Source organism: Macrobrachium nipponense, chromosome 35 (genome assembly GCF_015104395.2).
Source record: "Macrobrachium nipponense isolate FS-2020 chromosome 35, ASM1510439v2, whole genome shotgun sequence".
Lineage (NCBI taxonomy): Eukaryota > Metazoa > Arthropoda > Malacostraca > Decapoda > Palaemonidae > Macrobrachium > Macrobrachium nipponense.
The window spans coordinates 54666335-54678568 of NC_061096.1; the positions used below are offsets into that span (position 1 = coordinate 54666335).

The 12234-nt window shown below is 48.5% G+C and overlaps 1 protein-coding gene across 1 annotated transcript in view; it reads left to right on the forward strand.

Annotated features, from left to right (window-relative positions):
* Nucleotides 1–12234, forward strand: part of LOC135208352 (huntingtin-like) — a gene marked incomplete at its 5' end in the record, with an annotated part of 207733 nt that overhangs the window by 40781 nt on the left and 154718 nt on the right.

Below are 12234 nucleotides of genomic sequence, written 5' to 3' on the forward strand. Positions count from 1 at the left end.
GTTAGCGTTTTCAGTCATTTGTAAGCACAGGTTATGAATCTTGAGAATCCTTCTCTCGATTCGTCTGTGAAGACGTAGGTTGCATTCAATGTCTACCTTCGTCTTCAACGGCACATAGTGTTGTTTCTCCTTAGCTGAGATTCAACAACTATGAGAATGTCTTGCCTTCAGGGACCTCGGTCTCTAGAAGGCAATTGACTTTCGCCTGTTGGGCACTTGCCTTAAGAGAATAATCACCTCACCGTCCGGCATAGGTGACAAACAAATACACTATTTGTTTGGTTCTCTCGGCATAACCCTTTTAAGGCCAAGCCGGGAAAGTCACGTGGACTTACTCGGATGCTTGGACAAAACTTGCTCCTACCGAAACGCAGTCAGTCGGCAGCTGTCAGAGCGCCCGAGTCAGTTACGAACTACGCTGTTGACTTAGTTCGGTTGTTACAGAGCAATCATTACTTCGTCTTAATAGCTTGTCACAGTACCCATACCATCGACACCACCATGGAGTGTCGTGTCCTATCCACTACCGAGAACTTCGCTGCATGGGGATAGGAGGATGCGAGACTCTTCGTTGCAGACGGACAGACCAGTATGGGTACTGGACATCACCGAAGTCGAGAAGAGGGATAGGTCATGCGACTATTCCCTTCTTTTCCTCTGAGGAAACTGCATGACTTCTCCTGCGAAGTCAAGCATCCAGGGGATGGGGATCCGTGACGTGCGATTTCGTACCAAACTTCGTAGCGAAGACTCAGAACCCTTCGGTCCCTGACGATCGGTTCGAGTCGTTCTCAATCCCCTCCCTAATGGACTTCACCGCCTTCGATGCGAAGGAGATGCTGCTTTGTCCGCAAAAGAACTTCTCCGTGGCGCAGGTACTGAAGGCAGGGGCGTGGTCCAACCAGACACATGCACCTCCTTCTACCTTCGGGATATTGCCCACAGGTCCTTGGATCTTTTTCCTTGGGAACCGTGGTGGTTGCTCAACACGTTGTGTAGTTAACCCAGACCCTCGCAGGCTGAACAGCATCGAGTCCTGGTGTGACCGTAAGAATGGATGAGTGAATGAGAGTGTGACTGGCTCCTCTTCCCATCTTTTTCTTCCCCTCTACCTGTGGGTAGAGGGACACGGTCATCACCCTGCTGGATCAGGACAAGATGCAGGTGAGCTACTCAACAGAGCCCCATCCTATCCCTTTCACTAGGGATAGGAGCGTATATCCACCACTTCCTCCAACAAGGGGGAGGAAGTGGATGCCAGCTTGAGACAAACCCATAATTTTATGATTGTCTCTTGCAAACAGGAACAAGTTCTTGCTTGCTGGTACGAAGAGATACGCTTGCCTCTCTCTTAGACTTGGCCCAGAGGCCTGACCATTGATCCTGCGGTGCACACCCCGATCAATCGGACAGAGGCTTGGATCCCTCCCTCACTCTTACGACCAGGGAGGCATTCCAGGGATGGACGAACACCAGTCTGTTCATCAAAAGACTCAGATTCCTCCCACCAAGAAGTGAGTCTTCCTATTGTTAAAGGACCGATGGTTTGTATTACGTATCGGAACAAATGACAATTTGTCGAAAATTGCATTTTTCCTAACTAGAGGTCCTTTACATATAGTCCCACCTCATGCCACCCCTCACTCTGCGTATTTTGCATGGGCCAAAAGCAAAAGTGATTTGTTTGCCGCACGACTGTCGGACAAGCAGTTAACTACCGTTCTCCCCTTGTTCGAAGCTTACGACCGTTCCAGCTGCCGCTAGCTACTTCCTATTGTTAAAGGACCTCAGGTTTGTATAGTTAGGAAAAATGCAATTTTCGACAAATTGTCATTTTGACTTGAATTTTCGTCTTCGTTATTCTGTGCACCATTGAAGCTTTCCTTCGGGGAAGACTTCTCCTTCTCTCTCTTTCTTAGAGATCGAAGGCGGTCGATCTCCAATCCTTATTTTGTTTTCTTGAAGGGAAAGAATTTAGGATGGAGATCGTTGTTCAGAATCCTACAAATATACTACGTATATTAACCTCGCGACATGATTCTGCTAAGCAGTTGAATGGTCCGAGGGGTAGGCGCATATCCTGGTTACTCTACGGATTGCGACGTAGACGAGAAGTATTCTAATTGAACTGCAACTCGGGGTTGCCTGCAACCTCCCTGGAGTTTCCAGTTTCAATTTTATATACGTACTTAAGGTGTTGTCACAACAACACCATTTAAGCTTTTATATTTACCGGAATTCGTTTCGCATAAATATAATTGCTCGAGCATATCTTTTTATGCTCGGTAGTTCTAGCCGAACGCATTCCTTCGTGGAAAGGATTACTTGGCAACTCAGGATGACGAGTCAGCGACAGCTACTGCGTATTGAATTGCCCGAGGCATTTTCAGTACCAGCTGCCGCTTCGAGATGCACGGTTGGTTATGACTTTCTCACCTACTTTGATTGAATACCAATACCAACCATATGTCTGCCCAACAATCACGGACTTAAGTCTCTGATTAACGGGGATTCTCGCATACATGAATGACCACCTACTGCTGTGACACTAGTATTTGTCGTCTTCGGTATTGCGAGAATTTAAAACAGAGATATCTAATCGACTCTCATCTTTCTGTTTACTGCACGGTAACAGAATTCTGTAATAGTCTCTTGCTGCATCGTATCGCGATAATGCGAATGATTTTTGCGGAATCTGAGTTTGTCCTCAAAATATCTCGTATTCGGAGGTGTGCAATTGTTCATTGTTCACCCCGGATTAGCAGATGTATTGAAAGACATCGCCTACTCCCACACCTGCCAGCTCTACTTCCAAACGTTCAGCCCATGAGAAGCAGTTCTTCAGGCGGCTCTCCCCTGTGTTTCATTACTGAAGAACGCCCCGCTTTCATTGCACACCGGACAGCAATGAAATGGCGGTTAGCGTTTTCAGTCATTTGTAAGCACAGGTTCAGAATCTTGAGATTCCTTCTCTCGATTCAGCTGGAAGACGTAGGTTGCATTCATTGCCTACCTTCGTCTTCAACGTCACATAGTGTTGTTTCTCCTTAAGCTGAGATTCAACGTCTGTGAGATTATCTTGCCATCAGGGACCTCGGTCTTTTGAAGGCAATTGACTTTCGCCTTTTGAGCTTATGCATTAAGAGAATCATCACCGCGCCGTCCGGCATCGGTGACTAACAAATATATTATTTGTTTGGTCTCTCAGCATAACTCTTTAAAGGGCGAAGGTCACGTGACTTACCCGGATGCTTGGACAACTTGCCTCACTACCGATTCCGAACCAGTCAGTCGGCAGCTGTCAGAGCGCCCGAGTCAGTTACGAACTATGCTGTGGACTTAGTTCGGTTGTTCCAGACAATCATTACTTCGTCTTAATAGCTTGTCAGTATGAGTACTGTACATAACCAAAGTCGAGAAGAGGGATAGGTCATACGACTATTCCCTTCTTTTCATCTTAGGTAACTGCATGACTTTTCTTGCGAAGTCAAGCACAAGGGGATGGGGATTTGTGACGCTCGATTTCGTACCGATCTTCGTAGCGAAGACTCAGAACCTTTCGGTAACTGACGATTGGTTCGAGTCCTTCACAATACCCTCCCTAATGGACTTCACCACCTCCGATATGAAGGCTATGCTGCTTTGTCCTGTGAAGGCGCGACGGAGCTGTCTGAAGAAACTCGACACCCAGGATGAGTGTGGACGCCTCTTCATCATTCTCTCGCGTTCCGCAAGAACTTCTCCGTGGCGCAGGTAGTGAAGGCAGGGGCCTGGTGCAACTGGACCGCATGCACCTCCTTCTACCTTCGGGATATTGCCCACAGGTCCTTGGATCTTTTTCCTTGGGACCCGTGATGGCTGCTCAACACGTTGTGTAGCGAACCCAGACCCTCGTAGGCTGAACAGCATCGAGTCCTGGTGTGACCGTAAGAAAGGATGAGTGAATGAGAGTGTGACTGGCTCCTCTTCCCATCTTTTTCTTCCCCTCTACCTGTGGGTAGAGGGACACGGTCATCACCCTGCTGGATCAGGACAAGATGCAGGTGAGCTACTCAACAGAGCCCCATCCTATCCCTTTCACTAGGGATAGGAGCGTATATCCACCACTTCCTCCAACAAGGGGGAGGAAGTGGATGCCAGCTTGAGACAAACCCATAATTTTATGATTGTCTCTTGCAAACAGGAACAAGTTCTTGCTTGCTGGTACGAAGAGATACGCTTGCCTCTCTCTTAGACTTGGCCCAGAGGCCTGACCATTGATCCTGCGGTGCACACCCCGATCAATCGGACAGAGGCTTGGATCCCTCCCTCACTCTTACGACCAGGGAGGCATTCCAGGGATGGACGAACACCAGTCTGTTCATCAAAAGACTCAGATTCCTCCCACCAAGAAGTGAGTCTTCCTATTGTTAAAGGACCGATGGTTTGTATTACGTATCGGAACAAATGACAATTTGTCGAAAATTGCATTTTTCCTAACTAGAGGTCCTTTACATATAGTCCCACCTCATGCCACCCCTCACTCTGCGTATTTTGCATGGGCCAAAAGCAAAAGTGATTTGTTTGCCGCACGACTGTCGGACAAGCAGTTAACTACCGTTCTCCCCTTGTTCGAAGCTTACGACCGTTCCAGCTGCCGCTAGCTACTTCCTATTGTTAAAGGACCTCAGGTTTGTATAGTTAGGAAAAATGCAATTTTCGACAAATTGTCATTTTGGCTTGAATTTTCGTCTTCGTTATTCTGTGCACCATTGAAGCTTTCCTTCGGGGAAGACTTCTCCTTCTCTCTCTTTCTTAGAGATCGAAGGCGGTCGATCTCCAATCCTTATTTTGTTTTCTTGAAGGGAAAGAATTTAGGATGGAGATCGTTGTTCAGAATCCTACAAATATACTACGTATATTAACCTCGCGACATGATTCTGCTAAGCAGTTGAATGGTCCGAGGGGTAGGCGCATATCCTGGTTACTCTACGGATTGCGACGTAGACGAGAAGTATTCTAATTGAACTGCAACTCGGGGTTGCCTGCAACCTCCCTGGAGTTTCCAGTTTCAATTTTATATACGTACTTAAGGTGTTGTCACAACAACACCATTTAAGCTTTTATATTTACCGGAATTCGTTTCGCATAAATATAATTGCTCGAGCATATCTTTTTATGCTCGGTAGTTCTAGCCGAACGCATTCCTTCGTGGAAAGGATTACTTGGCAACTCAGGATGACGAGTCAGCGACAGCTACTGCGTATTGAATTGCCCGAGGCATTTTCAGTACCAGCTGCCGCTTCGAGATGCACGGTTGGTTATGACTTTCTCACCTACTTTGATTGAATACCAATACCAACCATATGTCTGCCCAACAATCACGGACTTAAGTCTCTGATTAACGGGGATTCTCGCATACATGAATGACCACCTACTGCTGTGACACTAGTATTTGTCGTCTTCGGTATTGCGAGAATTTAAAACAGAGATATCTAATCGACTCTCATCTTTCTGTTTACTGCACGGTAACAGAATTCTGTAATAGTCTCTTGCTGCATCGTATCGCGATAATGCGAATGATTTTTGCGGAATCTGAGTTTGTCCTCAAAATATCTCGTATTCGGAGGTGTGCAATTGTTCATTGTTCACCCCGGATTAGCAGATGTATTGAAAGACATCGCCTACTCCCACACCTGCCAGCTCTACTTCCAAACGTTCAGCCCATGAGAAGCAGTTCTTCAGGCGGCTCTCCCCTGTGTTTCATTACTGAAGAACGCCCCGCTTTCATTGCACACCGGACAGCAATGAAATGGCGGTTAGCGTTTTCAGTCATTTGTAAGCACAGGTTCAGAATCTTGAGATTCCTTCTCTCGATTCAGCTGGAAGACGTAGGTTGCATTCATTGCCTACCTTCGTCTTCAACGTCACATAGTGTTGTTTCTCCTTAAGCTGAGATTCAACGTCTGTGAGATTATCTTGCCATCAGGGACCTCGGTCTTTTGAAGGCAATTGACTTTCGCCTTTTGAGCTTATGCATTAAGAGAATCATCACCGCGCCGTCCGGCATCGGTGACTAACAAATATATTATTTGTTTGGTCTCTCAGCATAACTCTTTAAAGGGCGAAGGTCACGTGACTTACCCGGATGCTTGGACAACTTGCCTCACTACCGATTCCGAACCAGTCAGTCGGCAGCTGTCAGAGCGCCCGAGTCAGTTACGAACTATGCTGTGGACTTAGTTCGGTTGTTCCAGACAATCATTACTTCGTCTTAATAGCTTGTCAGTATGAGTACTGTACATAACCAAAGTCGAGAAGAGGGATAGGTCATACGACTATTCCCTTCTTTTCATCTTAGGTAACTGCATGACTTTTCTTGCGAAGTCAAGCACAAGGGGATGGGGATTTGTGACGCTCGATTTCGTACCGATCTTCGTAGCGAAGACTCAGAACCTTTCGGTAACTGACGATTGGTTCGAGTCCTTCACAATACCCTCCCTAATGGACTTCACCACCTCCGATACGAAGGCTATGCTGCTTTGTCCTGTGAAGGCGCGACGGAGCTGTCTGAAGAAACTCGACACCCAGGATGAGTGTGGACGCCTCTTCATCATTCTCTCGCGTTCCGCAAGAACTTCTCCGTGGCGCAGGTAGTGAAGGCAGGGGCCTGGTGCAACTGGACCGCATGCACCTCCTTCTACCTTCGGGATATTGCCCACAGGTCCTTGGATCTTTTTCCTTGGGAACCGTGGTGGTTGCTCAACACGTTGTGTAGTTAACCCAGACCCTCGCAGGCTGAACAGCATCGAGTCCTGGTGTGACCGTAAGAATGGATGAGTGAATGAGAGTGTGACTGGCTCCTCTTCCCATCTTTTTCTCCCCTCTACCTCTGGGTAGAGGGACACGGTCGTCACCCTGCTGGGTAAGGACGAGATGCAGGTGAGCTACTCAATAGAGCACCATCCTATCCCTTTCAGTAGGGATAGGAGTAATATCCACCACTTCCTCCAACAAGGGGGAGGAAGTGGATGCCAACTTGAGACAAACCCATCATTTCATACAATGAACTTACCTGTCAGATATATACATAGCTAAGACTCCGTCGTCCCTATGTATATATCTGCCAGGTAAGTATGTATGAAACTTTATTGTATTATAACAATATCATTTTTATGATTGTCTCTTGCAAACAGGAACAAGTTCTTGCTTGCTGGTACGAAGAGATACGCTTGCCTCTCTCTTAGTACTTGGCCCAGAGGTCTGACCATTGATCCTGCGGTGCACACCCCGATCAATCGGACAGAGGTTTGGATCCCTCCCTTGCTTTTACCACCAGGGAGGCATTCCAGGGTTGGACGAACACCAGTCCGTTCACCAAAAAGACTCAGATTCCTCCCACCAATAAGTGAGTCTTCCTATTGTTAAAGGACCGAGGTTTTGTATTACGTATCGGAACAAATGACAATTTGTCGAAAATTGCATTTTTCCTAACTATACAAACCTGAGGTCCTTTAACAATAGGAAGGTAACTAGCGGCAGCTGGGACGGTGGTAAGCTTCGAACAAGGGGAGAACGGTAGTTAACTGCTTGTCCGATCGTGCGCGCGAGAGGTGAAGAATCACTTTTGCTTTAGGCCCATGCAAAAAGTTGCAGAGTGAGGGGTGGCATGAGGTGGGACTATATGTAAAGGACCTCAGGTTTGTATAGTTAGGAAAAATGCAATTTTCGACAAATTGTCATATCTCTTTTAAAAAGCAATTTTGTACATGAACTTTTCTGTCAGATATATACTTAACTTACGTCTCTGACGTCACAACAGAATTCAAAACTCGCGGCACACGCGACAGGTAGGTCAGGTGATCTACCTTACCCGCCGCTGGGTGGCGGGTGTAAGAACCAATCCCACTTTCTTGTCAGATTTTCTCTGTCGCCCGGCTTGACAACACCTGTTGTTAAGTCCTCACGATAGTTGGATTTATTTCTCGTTGCCGGGATTATTTGGATTGACTTTTTGGTGAAGTATCCTTTGTCCGTTGGCTTGGCATACGCTATTTTGGATTGTTTTTTGGATTTTTCTCTGGATTTTTCTTATAATGGCTGATTCTGATGTTAAAAAATCTACCGTTTTTTGAGTGTGCTCTGTGAGTGAATGCAAAGTGAGGCTACCTAAAGCATTGGTAGATCCTCACAATGTATGTATGGGTTGTAGAGGTAATGAATGTTCTTTCAATAACCCGTGTAAGGAGTGTGAAAGGTTTGATGAAGATGGATGGAAGTCTCTTTCTTCCTATTTAAGGAAGTTAGAGAAAGATAGGGTCCGTAAAGCTTCTTCCAGGAGCTCTAGTAGATCGCGTATTAGCGAACCTGATGTAGAGAACCCTGCTGTAGAATTAGTACCTTCTCCAGTTTCAGCCCCTGCTCCCAGCATCGAACCTGAATATTCGCATTCGGAGGTGGCCTCCATGAGAGCCACGATTAGGAGTATGGAGAGCAAAATACGCTCTCTTGAAGGTAAGAGTGATAGTGCCAGTGAATTGTGCAGTGCCCCTAGTGCAGTGGAGGGTGCGTCTGACCGGCTCACTAATGCTTCCAGGCCTAGACCTCTTCCAGACTCCCAGACCCACTGGAGGAGGAAAGTCAACAGCCGCAGGAAGGTTAGGGAGAACCCCCAACGGTCAGACGTCCCCTTGGCAGATCCTGTTGCTCGTTCCCAGGCTGCCTTGGATCGAGCCAAGAAAGAAGTGTTGCGCCAGTGCTTCTCTTCGTCATCTTCGCCCTCTCCTAAGCGGGGATGGAGCGCCTCGGAAGCCTCGCGCCCCCTCAAGAGAGCCTGGAAGGCGCCTTGCGCTCTTCCCTCCAGCCCTGAATACTTCTCGGAAGAGCCGGAGGTAGAAACCAAGAGATCCAGTAGATCACAAGAACCCTCTTCTCCTTTTCTCCCTTGACCCTCTTCTCCAGTTGAAGCGTTCGAGAGATCGCCGGCGCGCATCCTGGCAGGTCTGCAGGCGCAGATCTCAGCTCTGGCTGACTCCTTGGCAGGGAGTTCTCACTGTCGGAAGGACGTCTCGCTCCCGGTGAAGAAGTCTTAGAAGGACCGCATGGATTTCTCGCCTCCTGCAGGAAGGTATCAAGAGCCTTGCAGCCGTGCTTCTTTTGATCAAGAACACAATAGGGACTTCTCTCCGAGTAGGCGCTTCTCAGCCCTGAGCAGGCGACAAGAGCCTGGGAAACTTCTCGCACCAAGCAGGCGCTCTTCTCCTGGTAGCCGCTCGTCCAGAGTTAGACGAAAGGAACAAGACGAACGTTTTGCTTCTAACAGGCGCTCTTCGCCAAGGATCCGTTCTACTCCTGGCAGGCGTCAAGAGCCTGACAGGCGCCAGGATTCTAGTAAATACCAGGAGTTTGGTAGGCGCACCTCTTCAAGCAGGCGCTCTTCGCCAGGAAGCCGCTCTCCCTTGAACAGGCACTTGGAGCCTGGTAGGCGCATTTCACCAGAAGTTCGCTCTTCGCCAGAGACACTCTCTCCTCTTGGCAGATGCCGAGAAGCGAGTAGGCGCCCAGAGCCTAGTAGGCGCCAAGAAACCAGTAGGCTCCGTTCACCTAGCAGGCGCCCTTCCCCAGGTAGCCGCTCTCTTCTGGACAGGCACACAGAGCCTTGTAGGTGCTACCCGTCGGGTAGGCGCTCTTCGCCGGAGAGCATTTCTCCCCGTGGCAGGCGCCAAGAGTCTAGTAGGCGCTCTCCTAGAAAGAGCTCTCCTCCAGGCAGCCGCTCTTTGAAGCGTCATTCTTCCGAAGAGGATCAAGAGGCTACGGATGAAGAGTTATCCAAGGATTCTTCGGTCTCTTCATAAAAGAGGCTTACAGACCTCCTTTTGCAAGAGTTTGGAGATTCTCTTTCTGCTGTTGCTCCTCCTTCACCGCCTTCTTTGTTTTCGACGGCGAAGACTACCAAGACTTCTTCGTACGTCAAGATGAAGCCTACCGTCTCGATGAAGAAGGCCCTTAAAGGTTTTGGTGATTGGTTGGTCTTCAAGGAGGAAAAAGGAAAGACCGTTTTTTCTTTCCCGCCTTCCAAGTTGACGGGAAAGATGGGCTTTTGGTACGAGTCAGGGGAGCCTTTGGGCCTGGTTCTTCCCTCATCCGCGGACTCGGACTTCTCTTCGTTGGTGGATTTCACTCGTCGCTCGGCTCTTAATTCAGCAAAGACGACGTGGGGAATGAGTGAGTTGGACCACCTTCTGAAGGGGATGTTCCGGGTCCTCGAAGTATTTAACTTCCTTGACTGGTCCCTGGGAGTGTTAGCAAAGAAGACGCAAGCCCAGGAGTCCCTTTCACCCAAAGATCTACATTCTGTCCTGTCTTGTATGGACAAGGCAGTGAGAGATGGCTCTGGCGAGGTAGCTTCTCTTTTGGAGCTGGAGTTATCAAGAAGAGGGCAGTGTACTGCTCTTTTCTGACTAAAGCAGTGTCGCATGCACAGAGGGCGTCTCTGTTGTATGCTCAACTCTCACCCCAACTTTTCCCGAAGAAGATTATCCAGGACATCTCGAGTGCCCTTTCAGCGAAGGCCACGCAGGATATGTTGGCACAATCTGCTAGGATTCCTAGGACTTCTTTCCAACCTAAACCCAAGAAAGAAGCAACTACAAGACAAGAGCCCTTTCGAGGAGGCCCTCCTTCCCGTTCCTCCTCCTCTAGAGGAACAAGACCTCCTAAGAGAGGAAGGACCTTCTCTCGATCTATTAGATCAAAGATGTAGCACCCATGTCCTCCAGACTACAGTAGGTGCCAGACTACTGAGTTTCTCAGACGTCTGGGCCCAGAAGGGGGCGGACAACTGGTCCCTCTCAATCGTCAGGAAGGGGTACCTCATTCCCTTCATTTCAAGACCTCCCTTGACCACAACACCAAGGGAGTTGGTGGCCAAGTACAAAGACCCTCACATGAACCAAGCCCTTGCTCTAGCAGTAGAGCTTATGCTGGAGAAGGAAGCTATAGAGCTAGTGAAAGAGCCCCTTTCCGCTGGTTTTTACAACCGCCTCTTCCTAGTTCCCAAAGCCTCAGGAGGATGGAGACCGGGTCTGGACGTAAGCGCCCTGAACGTCTTTGTGAAGAAGAGAAAGTTCGCCATGGAGACGACATCTTCAGTTCTAGCAGCTCTTTGCCCGGGGGACTGGATGGTGTCACTAGACCTTCAGGACACTTATTTCCACGTGCCGATCCATCCTTCTTCTCTAAAATTCCTAAGGTTCATGTGGAAAGGAAAAGTTTTTCAATTCAGGGCCTTGTGCTTCGGCCTCTCGACAGCCCCCCAAGTGTTCATGGGGCTCATGAAAAATGTAGCACAGTGGCTACATCTGGAGGGAGTGAGGGCTTCCCTCTACTTAGACGACTGGCTTATCAGAGCCAAATCGAAAGAGAGATGTCTGGAGGACCTTCACAAGACGTTGACCCTGGCAAGTTCTCTGGGACTATTAGTGAACTTCAGGAAATCGCAGTTAATCCCCAGCCAAGATCGGATCTATCTTGGGATTCGGATGGTTTCTCAGGTTTTTCTTGCGTATCCATCTCCAGAAAGGATAACCCATTGTTCAGAGAAGGTCGCAGCCTTTCTAGAGAAAGATGTATGCACAGCGAGGGAGTGGATGAGTCTGTTGGGGACACTCTCCTTGCTGGAGCAATTCGTTTCTCTAGGAAGGTTGCACTTAAGACCGCTTCAGTTCTTTTTGAATCGGAACTGGAACCGCAGATCTCAAGATCTAGAATTCCGCTTCAAGATCTCAAACGAGATAAAGAAGGATCTCCTCTGGTGGGCAGACCCTCTTCGCTTCGCGGAAGGTATTTCCCTACACATGCCGAACCCCAACCTAGTGTTATTTTCAGACGCGTCGGACACGGGTTGGGGAGCGACGCTAGGTTCAAGAGAAGTGTCAGGCACCTGGGAGGGGGAACAGGTGTCCTGGCACATCAACAAAAAGGAGTTGATGGCGGTTTGGTTAGCCCTAAAAGCTTTCGAGCCCCTCGTTCAGAAGGCAGCGGTTCAGATCAACTCGGACAACACCACAGCCCTGGCTTACATCAGGAAGCAGGGGGGGACTCACTCCTTCTCCCTGTACGAAACAGCAAGAATGCTTCTTCTGTGGTTGGAGGAAAGGAGGATAAGACTCCTCACCAGATTCGTACAGGGAGAAAGAAATGTCAGAGCCGACCTTCTGAGCAGGAAAAACCAGGTCCTTCCCTCAGAGTGGACTC